Source organism: Podarcis liolepis (assembly GCF_965112155.1).
Source record: "Podarcis liolepis genome assembly, chromosome: 7".
In the NCBI taxonomy this organism is placed as follows: Eukaryota; Metazoa; Chordata; class Lepidosauria; order Squamata; family Lacertidae; genus Podarcis; species Podarcis liolepis.
This window is the reverse complement of record NC_139561.1, coordinates 67,793,083-67,806,262: the sequence shown is the minus strand read 5'-3', so window position 1 is coordinate 67,806,262 and position 13,180 is coordinate 67,793,083. Positions and strand designations below refer to the sequence as shown.

General features: G+C 50.1%; 1 protein-coding gene across 3 annotated transcripts in view; it reads right to left on the bottom strand.

Annotated features, from left to right (window-relative positions):
• Positions 1 to 6,921, bottom strand: part of FGR (FGR proto-oncogene, Src family tyrosine kinase) — a 61,008-nt gene extending 54,087 nt beyond the window's left edge. The window contains exon 1 of one of the 3 annotated variants that reach the window (XM_083512190.1): positions 6,513 to 6,921. The gene's annotated coding sequence lies outside the window, so the exon portion shown is untranslated. Of the gene's footprint in view, positions 1 to 2,953; positions 2,975 to 6,512 lie in introns of those variants that run through there. The other 2 variants (XM_083512189.1, XM_083512188.1) reach the window with 2 other exon arrangements.
• Positions 6,922 to 13,180: the final 6,259 nt, after the last annotated feature.

Here is a 13,180-nt window from a genome sequence, read left to right as displayed (position 1 = left end):
CTGCAGAATGGAGGCACTGGGCAACCTGGACACACGGGGACACACACACACACACACACACACACACACACACACACACACACAGCAATACTCCAGGGGGCAGATTAAAGCTTTTGAGAACTTGGTCTGAAAGAATGCAAAATGCCTCCGTTGTAGCCCAGCACTGACTGGATGAAGACAATAAGCACCACAGCACACTTTGCATGCTGAAAATGCTACAGAAAAATAAACTGCCATACATTGTGCAGCTCCAGATACAGAAGCCCAAGGTTACACAATAGAGAGTAGATGAACATTCTTTTCCTTATTCCATTCAAATTTCTACTTGCCCACACTTCCCAGATGCCATTGAAAACCTTGAATAGGCAGAGGGATGTCTTGGGGAGGGGAGGGAATTGCGGGGGCTGCTTCGTATGCTGCTACATCTTGTACTTGGTGATTTCCTGAGTACAAACTGCATGTGCATGGTGGCGTTTCTGAATGGCTCACATATGTTTAAACCCTGCAGAATATATGCCAGTGGGAAGGTGGGGAGGGGTGCAGATCATGAGGGTTTTCTAGGCAAAACCTTCCACTGAAACACGTGTGTGCTGTTAATAAAATGGCATAATGGTGTTTGCTTGGCCGTGCATGTTAAGAACATAAGATGAGCCTGCTGGATCAGGCCCAAGGCGCATCCTGTTCTCACGGTGGCCAACAAGATGCTTATGGGAAGCCCACAAATCAGAAATAAGTGCAGCAGGCTCACAGCCTCTGACCATAGAAGGACAGCACAGCCATCCTGGCTAGCAACCATCAATAGCCTTGTCCTCCATGAATTTGTCTAATCCCTTGTTCAAGCCATTCAAGTTGGTGGCCATCACTGCCACCTGGGAAAGTGAGTTCCATAGTTTAAAGTACAAGCGGCATGAAGAAGTTCCTTCTTTTATCTGAATCTTCCAGCTTTCAGCTTCATGGGATGCCCATGACCTCTAGTCTCATGCGAAAGGAAGGAAAAGTTTCCTTTCTCCACTTTCTCCACACACGGTGCATAATCTAATAAACATATACTGTGTCACCTCTTACTCGCTTTTTCTCTATAAGGTTGTGTGCAGAAACTGATTCCATAGCATAATTCTGAAGTAGCTCTGTTAGATCAGACTCATCATTTAACCCACCGCTAAGTTTTATGCTCCCAGATGCACTCATTTCACAGGATGGGTTCCAGCACAGGTGTGCTTGCTTCTTAAATCTCAAAATGTGGCCTCTTCCACATTATTAATGTTTGCATGCTCTCTTTATGTATTAAAATATTTTTTCCCTTCTTTTTCCAGGCAGCAAACAAGAAATCTTGTGGTGGCTTGTCCATTAGGATGATGAGCAACTGCCCCACCAACCTCTGTCTGCCCCTTCTTTTGAAGAGCCACTTTCCTCTTCCATGGTCTCTGTGTTGCCCTTGTAAAATTCAGCAGGGAAGAGGATGGAGGTGGAACTAGGATTAGTTGCCTCTGTCTGTTGTGGGTTCTGGCTCCTCCCAATCAGGCTTTGGCTCCGCCTCCCTTGGCCTCCCTGCATTCTGCCCTGCCAGTACTAATGGGCACCAACCACCATTGTCAGAGGGCCCATGTGGACATGTGGGTGAACTAAAAGGGGTGTGGCTCCCCCACCTCCAGCAGGCTGCTTCGAGGGGAACAAACTGCATGAAGGAGGTTTCTGAAATTAGCACAGGGACCAGAGGTTGATTCTCCCACCCTCAACCAACTCTAATGCAAACGATTATCCTCCAACTGCTTTCACACATTTTCTGCAGTCCAGTCCAAAACTCTGGTCATCCCAAATGCACAGGCAACCCAAGAGTTCTATCATTCTGAGTATGCACAGCCAATGACTGTTGCCATGACAGTTAGTCATATACTTCCACATCTGGGGCAACCGACCTCCCAGTTACTAGAGACAGACTTTTAAAGTAAATCAGGCATGTCCAAAGTCCATTTTGGAGGCCTAATCCGGCCCACTGGTCGATTTAATCTGGCCCCCGTTGCAGTATATGTCCTGGGGTAAAAAAAAAAGCTCAACAACTTTGGTCGCCCCTCATGCATGTTCACTTCATCAAATCTGGCCCTCTTTGAAAACAAGTTTGGGCACCCCAGAAGTAGACTGTGATCCAATACAGACAAACAACTTTTCAGCTCCTGAAGACACACCCATTTCAGCAAACATTCCCCTGAAGTGAACTTGGGATTTTATAGTTTTGACTGCTTTCAATTGTTAAGCTCTTTTAAACTGTTTTATTGTGTATTTTAGTTAAGGGTGCTTTAAAATTATTGTCTACTTTAACTGTGGATTAGTTTTGTAGTTGTAAACCACTTAGGAACTATATTATCATAAAAGTGGTACATAAATTAAACAACAATAATAATCCCCTTGTAACAACATAATTTTAATATTATGCTCCCCTATATCCTATCTGACAGTGCAATAAATTTTGGGTTGGGGCACACTTGTCTTTTCAATCACAGTGCAGTTGCTTTAGAGCTAAGCCAAATATGTAGAGCATAGCAAGTTGACATCCACCAGACCAAGACCATTGGTCCCTCTAGTGCAGCAAAGTCTACACTAGGGATGGGGAACATGTGGCTCACCAGATGTTGCTGAACTCCCAGCTCCCAACATCCCCATCCATTACTTACACTCTCTGGGGCTGAAATGACCTGAAGTCCTACAACAGATGGAGGACCACTTGAGAATTTTTCCTAGGCCTGCCTGGAGATGCTGCAGACTGAATGCTGGCTTCATCCCCAGCATCTCCAGGTATGGCTAGGAGAACACCTGTCTGGAGAGCTGCTGCCAGTGAGTATAGATCAGGGGTGGGAAACTTCAGGTCAGGGAGTCAAATGCAGCCCTTCAACCCTCTCTGTCTGGCCCTCAGGACTCCTCAGTCCACACCCACTTTCACGCCACACCCCTCACTCACCTTACATAGCTCAGTCAGTAGAGCATGAGACTTAATCTCAGGGTCGAGAGTTCGAGCCCCATGTTGGGCAAAAGATTCTTGCATGCAGGGAGTAAGCTAGATGACCCTTCCATCTCTATGATTCTTTGATTCTGTTATTCACACCCTATGTGAATGTTTTTGCCTGGCTGCAACTCTGATAGTGCTTCTTGCTTCATTGGATGGAGGCTGTGTGAATGTGTGTCAAGTTAGTCATGTGTACAAAATTTGCATTCATTGCTCCACCCACTTTTGCCACCAGCCTCGCCCAACAGTGACACACTTCCCAGGAGGGAATGTGGCCCTTTGGCTGAAAAAAAGTACGAACCTAGAAGGACCAATGGCCTGACTCAGTGTGAGGCAGCTTGCCTTCTTCCGGTGCTCTCGCTACATTGCTGAGACCTTCTGCAGGCAAAGCATGTGCTCTCCCACTCAGCTGCAGCCCCTCCCTTGCAAGGGCTGTCCTTCTGAAACCTGATAAAAATACTCTCTCCGCAAAGTGACCCAGAGGAAGGCGCACATGCGAGCGAGCGCACACACAGAGGAAAGAGAAATGTTCATTTCTGCGCAGGAGTAGTCATAGTAACCCTTTCCCCATAAACCCTATCACCTCCCCCCAGCTCAACCTCTGGCTGAGAAAAGCAGGACTTCCGCCGGAAGGAGGTGCCAATTCCCGGATCTGTGAGTGCTGGAGGAGAGGCGGAAACTGTTGGTCACATTCTGGGAGAAACCCCCAGTTTTGGGAAGCAGACAGGCATTTTCCCCCTTATTTTTTCTTTTAAAAGAAGAACAATGCAGGAGAGAAACCAAGGACACAAGTGGGGTGGGCCATTCCAAGAGAGAAGGAAACAAGCTGTTTCCCTCAGCGGCTCTCTCGCCATAACTCTGAGCCTCCGGAATGTGTGCTGAGGCCTGGTCGCCATGCGCATGGTTAGAAGGGGGAAGCCTGGCAGTAGGGCAGTGCTGGGGAACCAGGGTCTGTGGGTCAAGTGCACCTTCCAGGTCTATCTAACCCTCAGGACTCTCCCCAGGCCACTTCACCCACCCATCCGCCCTGCCTCAGCCCTCAACAATCCTGCGCCACACCTTCCTTGAGTGCTTTTACCTGCCTAGATAATGCCTCTTGCTTGCCCAGATGGGCAACAGAAAGGGGTGCATGAATGTGTGTAAAAAGTCAGCCTATGGTGCTAGGGCTGTCTTAACCATATGCGGCACCAGGGTGCAAAGATCCACCCAGTGGCCCCCAGGTTGCCCAGTGCTAGGCATGCAAGAGGGCGGAGCCAGACAGCCACCTCAGTGTCTCGCTGGCTCGGTCGCCCCCAAACTCGCAGCACAGAACTGCCTGCAGCAAAAGAGCCAGTCGCAGCACTCAACTCTCAGGCCCCAGACTCTCAGCCTGGTGCCCCTGAGAGCCTGGCGCCCGGATGCCCTGCGCCCCTGACACCTATGGGTAAGACGGCCCTGTATGGTACATTGCTAACAACCACATTCAATCTTCCGCCCACATTTGCCTCTGGCCCCGTCCACCGCTGCTGACATCTTGCGGCCTCCAGGAGGTTGCCTAGCACGAAATGCGGTCCTCAGAATGAAAAAGTGGTTCCCCTGTCCCTGAGTCTGGAGGATTTTAGGCAGGGGTGAAACTAAGCTTTGTTTAACCCGAGTCAAAGACCCAGTTTGGCACCCCCCTCATGTCCATTTGCGTGCACACACAGAGGCTGGGAGGCTCCATAGTGCCCCTCTGGAGGTTTCACGCAGGGCAAAAAACCTGGCTAGCCCACCCCCGTACCTACAGCTCTGCTTTAGGGCAGAAGTGCGGAGCCCCACTCCGCAGGAGGGCACCCAGAAAGACAGCTGGCTTGCTACATTTTGTAATGTAGCAAGAGGGAGGCATGCTTTGCAAAAGACCACCAAGTCCGGAACCCAAGAGGACCGAAGTTCACTGGTGGGGAATCAGGGCTCCTGCGAGGATGCCGTGACTGCGACTCCTGCGTGGCACAACTTCTCTTAAGGCGACATTGCCCACGCTCTCTTCACAACATGAGCGAAGAGGGGGCGGGGCTTGGGAAGAATCTTATCAATGGCCAGAGAGCTGGCAGGGGGGTGGGGGAGAAAAGATGGCTTAATTTTACACCTCTCTCAACATCCGATCTGGCAGATAAGCGGACACGGGGGAGGGAAGAGCCGGAGAGGGAAGGGAATTAAGAAAGCATGGTCTAAACCATATAGCTCCGGCCGGGGCAAGAAACGCGAGACTGGAGCGGGCAAGGAGAAAGGCAGGCAGGTGGTCCACAGGTGTCTGGTCCAGCGTCAGAAGGAATCCTCGTAGGTCGCCGGCCTTACAACGGTGGGGGGAGGCGGCGGAGGCGGAGGACACTCCTACGCTACGCACGCACATATACACAAACCGCTTCTCCCCCTGCAGGGCTGGAGCAGCCGGCAACTCACCCCCTTGGCTGTTTGCTGCCGAGCCTTTTGTTGCTTGCTGTGAGGAGCGGCTGGCAAGGGAAGGATTTATGGCCCAGGCGTCCCCAGGGAGGAGAAGGCGGTCGGGGGCGAGGGGGCGTCAGTAGAAAGAGAAAACGCCCCCCCCCCCCCGCTTTCCCCAGTTCCCAGTTTAAGCAGGCGATTCTGGTCCCGATCTTGGGGCGGGTATCACAAAAGGAGCTTATTGATGCCTCACTCCAGCTGCTGAAATAGGAGGCGGGGGAGAGAGAGGAGAGGACAGTGGTTGCTTCTTTTTGCCTGCACATCCTTGCACGAAACGGGGATGGGTGGGAGGAGGAAACACAGCCGGGGGGGGGGGCGGAGAGACAAAGGTACATCAACCTGTGCCCATCAAACACACCTCCTTCTCTCCGGCCCTCTCTCTTCCTTCTCCTCCCCACCTTCGGCTTGCGCAGTGTGGTTTACCAGGGAGATTGCGAGGGCTCCGGAGAGCGTTACAGCTCCCCATCCATCTTCTCCTCCTCCTCCTCCCACTGACACCACCACACTGCAGTTCCGGGAACGGTGCTGGACCCCGAGAACACCCCCCTTCCTCCCCGCCCAATACTCTGAGGGAAGTCACTCCCCTAAGCACCCACACATGCCACCCTCCTCCCCAAACGCTTTCGTACATTTGCCGCCCCCACTAGCCACTGTTCGCCCCCCGAACATTTATTTAGGGACGCGTTTCCTCGCCCCCCAGTCTCCAGCTTCCGCGGCCTGGGCTGCTCTTCTTCTCTTCCTCCTCCTTCCCTCGATGCAGCAACAAGCCACGGAGATGGCGAAGCTACTACAGGAAGGCGACCAGACCCCCTCTTCTCTCTGTCTTTCTCATATATACACACACACATATACATGTGTGTGTGTGTGTGTGTGTGTGTGTGTGTGTATACATACATACACACACACATACATATATATAGGAGGGAGGGGGATCCTTTCTCGGCGCAGAGATCCTAAGCCCCTGACCCCCAACTCCGAGCGCGCATCCACAAAGCCGCGCACCCGCCGCGCCACTCAGCTTCGAACAGCACCGGAGATCGAGAGCTCGCCTTACCTGGAACTGCTTCGCCCTTTCGTCCAGCTTGCTCGCCCGCTACGGGTCCCTCTTTGCCCCACTGGCAGGACCAGCGCTGGGGTCGCTTCGCTTTTCCTCCCGGCGCTTCCTCTGCTGGGGTTGCTCCTTCCCTTCCCTAAAAGCGCAGGGAAAGTGGGCTTGGACCAGCCAGAGTACTTCCTGAGCGCGCAGGCATGTGTGTGCGTGCGTGTGTATCTGTATATTCCCCGGACTGACCCTTCATCTGGTGTAATGGCACGAACAGAAAAGCACCTCCTCTGTTTCCCCACCTTCCTTCTCTCTGCCCTCCCCTTTCTCGCCGAGCAGAAGCTCATTGTAGGAAAGCAGGGGGAGCAGTTCTCTAGCTCGAGCGCCTCTGCTCCAGCGCCACCGCCCCCAATCAGCTGTCAGGGCGGGACCCCCGACTCGCCAGGTCCCACCCATTCATTGATTGCCGGCTTGCTGCTTTCTGGAGGAGGGAAGGAACGGCCAATCAAGGGCTTCTCTCATGGGTGGTTTGTTTTTTTAAAAAAGGCATGTCATGTTGGTTCAGAAGAGGAAACGTTCCTCCTTTAAAATTATTCTTAGTCTTATTCACTGCCTAACGGTGGGCGAGTGCAGATCCCCATCCTTAGAAGGGCACTTCCGGAATAACTACCTGTGTTCCTACTTTGGAAAAGCCCTAGAACATTTTTTTTTCTGGAGAGGCCTGATCAATGTGAGTTAGGCAATAACTAAGGCACATTGACACCCTATATTTCTCCTAAAGGGGACGCATGATTTCCCCTAAAGAATCCTAGGAACTGTAGTTTACCCTCAACAGAGCTACAATTCCCAGCACCCTGAACAAACTACGGTTCCCAGGATTCTTTGGATGGCGGGGAACCCATGTGCTTTAAATGTATGTTGGGGATGTGGTCTGAGTTCTCTACTTCTCATAGGCCCTCATCACAGAATCTATCATAGTTTCTTTTGCTGTACAAGGGGACATTCACACCTTATCTTTAATTCTTTGGCTTTCCCCAAAGAATGCTGGGAGCTGTAGTTTGTTAAAGGTGCTGAGAGTCGTTTAGGAGTTCTGTTTCCAGTTCCCAAAGTGGTTTAAACAATCCCTCCTCACAGGGAATTCTGGCAACTGGAGCTCTGTGATAAAGGTCTCCTAACAGCTCTCAGCAAATGACAACTCCCAGGGTTCTTGGGGATGATGGGAGTTGTAGTCCAAAACCAGCTGGAGACGCATCTTTGGGAAACCCTGTTATAAATCATATATGTCAATAATGTATGTCAAATGTGTTTTAAGGTGAGAACAAAAAACCTGCAGTAGGGATAGGGTAGTTGGTAGAGCCCGAGAATCTCAGAGTTGTGGGTTCAAGCCCTACGCTGGGCAAAAGATTCCTGCATTGCAAGAGATTGGACTAGATGACCCTCATGGTCCCTTCCAACGACAATTCTATGAAGCTGTGGCTCACCAGATGCTGCTGGACTTCAACTCCCATCAGCCCACCCAGCATGGCCGATGGTCAGGCATGATGGGAGCTATAGTCCAGCAACATCTGGAGGGCTGCAGGTTCCCCATCCCCACATTGGAGGTATTGACCAAAGACTTACAGGGCTGTTCTTTCGTGGTATTAGCATATAGTTCCAAACCTCAGCTATGGTCCATGCTTTTTTTCTGGAGGTATGCTGGGGTATGCATACCCCTAAACATTTTGGGGGGGGGGAGGAAAGCACTGCCTATGGTGCATAGTAACTTCTCTCAGTAATCCTCAGAGCAAGCAATGCTGGAGGCTGTTCATTCTGCACATCCATACAAGTACAAAATCTAGTATTGAACAAGAAGTGTAGCATTCTTAAGCTCTCTATGTCCAGACCTCCCCCCTTTAAAATAGGAAGTTTCTAGTACTCTTAGGGCATGCTCATGGCAGCTTCCCATATTTTCAGTTCAGTGCATTAGACCACCATCAAAAGAGCAAAGAACCCACACAAGTGACGCTGACACAAAACCTCACACATACACTAAGTAGAAAAATAGAAGCATTGCCACCTGACCCAGCCCTCCCCCCCTTTCCTTCCTAACCTAACACTGTATGTAACACTAATGTCTCACAACAAATGAAACTGACCTCTGTAAAATGCAACTTGAGAAAAGAGACAATGCATGTATTTTTGTAAACTAGGAAATCAGAGAGAGAGAGCGCAAAGAACCCTGTACCCGGTCCAAGTGTGCTCCACAACATCACGATTCCTCCAGGGTAATTGTGCAAGGAATCAATACAGAGTGAGCCTGGGTGACATAAGATTTGCAGGTCATAGAGTGCATAGACAACTTCAGTTAAATGATATTAAATAATATTGCCTGTAGTCTAAGAGAAAAGCTTGCAACTGTGTGCAAAATTTCTGGTGAAAGCTTAGCAGGCAGGAGAGAGGATGACAGTGGGCAGACTTCCAGTAGACTTGGGTGGAGCTTAAATGCCCTGCCAAGCTCACAAATGCAAAGTTCTCCATCATTACTTCCCTTTACTACTTCCTTTATAAATTCTATACCTTCTTTGTTGGCTTTACAAATCCAAACTCTTCAAAAGTGTGCATTTTAGAAGCACAATGACCTTGTCAAAGCATGCCAAATATGTGGAAATTGACATATTTTTCATAAGTTATTCTTATGCAGAATTCATAGAATTGGAGAATGGGAAGGGACCTTGGGTGGTCATATAGCCAGTGGGGCTAGGTGCCCATTGGGACTTGCTAAGGCGGAAGCCTGGGAGACCAACAGGAGGCGGAGCCAGAGCCAATGACAGGCAGAAAAGCAAGAAGACAATCAGAGTGGTTTAACACTCCACCCCTCTTCTGGGCTTGGTAGCTCTGTGAGGGGAATAGGGGTCTCCTAACAACTCTCAGCACCCTTAACAAACTGCAGCTCCAGTGAGTGTTTAAAGTGGTATGATACTGCTTTAAAAGTAGAGTGCAAATGAGGTCCAAGTTGGTTGCCTTCACAGCCTCTTATGGGAGCGAATGCCATAGTTTATCATTGCACTATGTAAAGGAACAGAGGAAGCAGCCATGTACCAGATCAGACCACTGCTCCATCTTGCTCAGTATTGGGCTCATTCACACTTACCTTTAAAGTGCCATGTCAGAACACTTTCCCTGCAAAAACCTACTCTTTAGTGCTGAATTGGAACAAATGGCAATTTGGGTTTTCTGTGGATGGCCATTTGCTCTGATTCGGTGGTAAAGAGCAGGTTTTCACCGGAAAAGAGGTGAGGCAAAAAAGAAAAAAAGCACTCAGACACAGTGCTTTAAAGCACAGACCTTTGCACAAGAGGAAAGGTCCCAGCTAAAGGGGGGCATAGGCAAAAGAGAGTGGTCCTTGCCCCAAGGCATTTACAATCCAAGGGCTGACTGGAAGTTAAAGAACAAAATGAGGGGAGGAAAGGAAGTGAAGGATTGATGTCAAATCTCATTTTTTAAAAACTGTCATGCAGAGGGGCCACAATGAGCCAAAGATTGGGGGGGGCTCAGCAAGGCAGTGTGTGCATGACATCATGCATGCAACACACAGTGTGCACCTGTGATGTCATGTGTGTGTGATGTGTGATGCATGTGCAACACTGGGAGGAGGTACATTGTCAGGAGGAGGCCTTGCCCAGCACGCTGCACCTTTAGTGGCCGTGGCTCCTCCCCCTGTGCTTGGCTTGGCAGTTCAGCCTCCTCCATCCCCCTCAATATTCGGGGAGAGGATGAGCCCCCTGCTAAGGAATACTAAGGGGACTGACGACAACTCCGCCCCCTAGAGTTGGCGTCACCTGCTGCCACATGAAGGGCAGTGGGGTGGAGCATCTGCCTTGTTGCAAGAAGGGCTTTTACACTTGCCAGAAGTTCGGCTCTGCCCTCGCCAGTCTTGGATCAAGCCTTTAAAAAAGTCCCATATGACCAGAGAATTTGCACCTGTCCATTGGGGGGTATAGGAAGCCCCGAACACACAGAGAAACCATTGACCCCCTGCTGGTGAGGCTTGCTGACCTCCCAGTAAAGCAAAAATTCGATCTTCTCCTGTTAGGCAAAGATCACAAGACGATGCCAGATTCTGTGCACAGATCTGTAGTCGCAGACCATTCCCCTTTTCAATCTAGTTTGTTAAGAAAATTCCCAAACTCGGATCCACGGGTGTCTCTGAGTCATTTCTCTTAAAGTCTTTATGTATTTATATGCCTACCACATTTTTAAACTTAAAACCCATTGTTGTATATTGTTTTAAATGTTTGTTTTGCTTTTGGGATTGTAGTTCCATTTGTGTTTCACAAGCTGGTCTCTGACCGTAATAAATTTCATTTCCATCTGCCTGCCAGGTTCAATCCCCAGCATCTCCAGGTGGGGCTGAGAATGCCCCCATCTGAAACCCTGGAGAGCTGCTGCCAGTCAGGGTAGGCAATACTGAGCTAGATTGCCCAGTGCTCTGACTCAGTTTAAGGCAGGCTTCCTCGGTTCCTGTATGCGAGGCTCTTAACAGCTGGGAGTTTGTTCATTTCAACCCACGCAGAATGTGGGACATGTAGAGGGATTCTCATCCCTGGGGAAAGATGCCAAATGGGGGAGAACTCTGAGCCATGGGTGTAGCCAGGATTTTTGTGGGGGGGGGGGGCAGGCCTTTTGTTAGGGGGGAACAGAAACTCAGTTAATTATGTATTTTTATTGATTTTTATTGATTTAGGGGGGCAGTTGCCCCCCCCAGCTACGCCCATGCTCTGAGCTGGTGCACAGCTCCAATTTTATCCTAAACGGTGATCTGAGTCCTGTGGTTGCCCGCCCACCTCCCTCAAGACTGGCTGCGAACACAGAAATAAACTGTTACTGATTTAGGCAGGCAAAGCAGAATGGAGCAGCTTTGCAAAGGGAAACGAGTGGGAAGAGAGGATTCGAGAGGTGGAGGTGAGAAGCTGAAATGCCACTGCTCCCCCTGTCATCTGTCAGTGTGAGAGGCAAGGAAAAGCGTTCCTTCCCCCCCCCCCCTATTTAAAACAACAACAAACCCAATAGGTATAACTATTGACTATAATAGTATGCGGTTGTTTTTTAAATGGAGAACTGCCACAAAGGTAAGAGAAGAAGACAAATGGGACATGCAACAAAATGTTGCAGTGTAGCAAACCAACTGCGCCCTCTCCAGGGACACTCCATTCTACCCCATCCCTGCCCCCCAACACCTCCCCACTTTCCCATTTCGTCTTCCAACAGTCAGCTAGCATTCCACGACATGCTCACTCCTCATTGGACTGTTTCAGGGACCCTGTCACTGCCATGCCCCCCACCCCCGAGCAATAAAAAAAGCTATAGGAACAAAGGAAACTTCCTTGTCCTGAGTCAGATCATTAGCCTATCTAGGGGAGCGTCTACTCTGACTGACAACAGCTCTGCGGGTTTTCAGATATGGGACAATCCCAGTCCTACGTGAAGATGCTGGGGGATTGAACCGGGGACCTCCTGCAGCCTCTCACCTACACATGGGTGCATAGGAAGGTGCCTTAAAGGTAAAGGTAAAGGGACCCCTGACCGTTAGGTCCAGTCGTGACCAACTCTGGGGTTGCGGCGCTCATCTCGCTTTATTGGCTGAGGGAGCCGGCGTACAGCTTCCGGGTCATGTCGCCAGCATGACTAAGCCACTTCTGGCAAACCAGAGCAGTGCATGGAAACGCCGTTTACCTTCCCGCCAGAGCGGTATCTATTTATCTACTTGCACTTTGACGTGCTCTCAAACTGCTAGGTTGGCAGGAGCTGGGACCGAGCAATGGGAGCTCACCCTGTCACGGGGATTCGAACCGCCAGCCTTCTGATCGGCAAGCCCTAGGCTCTGTGGTTTAACCCACAGTGCCACCTACGTCCCTATAAGAAGGTGCCTTCTGAGGAGTCAAATCAATGGTCCATCGAGCTCATGATGGTCTCCACTTCATGGCAGCCGTTCTCCAGGTTTCCAGGCAGGGGCCACTACCTGGGGATGTTGGGGATTGAAAGCCAGGGTCCTTGCCTGAGCCTACAAATACCTCCCTCTGGCACCTGAGTGGAGATACATAAGGAGCAGTTCTTGGAGAACTGAGTTCAGTATTAGCATTTGACATAGAATCATAGAATTCTAGAGTTACCAGCCTTTCTCAACCTGTGGGTCCCCAGATGTTGCTGAACTACAACTCCCACCACCCCTAGCTAGCAAGGCCAGAGCTCAGGGATGATGGGAGTTGTAGTCCAACAACATCTGGGGACCCATAGGTTGAGAACTGCGTAACATGCAGCTGTCCCAAATGGGGATCGAACTCCTTAGGGGCCCTCCATGTTGGGAGAACTTGCTGGAGTCGTCCCTGGAGTGGTCAGAGAAGGAGATGGAGTCACCACCACTGCAGTCCTCAAGAACAGGAGTGGCAAAAGATTTGGGTTCAAGCTGAAGGGTGATGTCATAGTATGCATCCGAAAAGCTGGAACTGATGGTTGACTTGTATGCCTGGGAGTAAACAATCCCTGAAACTAATTTTTTTTATGAACAGCTGTGGTCAGGGTGTGGTCCAGGAGGCTGTGGGATGGGTTTTCATGAGTAGGAGAAGATATATTAATTGCAATTTATCTTTCCAGGCATCCACGTGTGTGGATTAAATAGAGTTTCAAACTCCCATCCTTGGCAG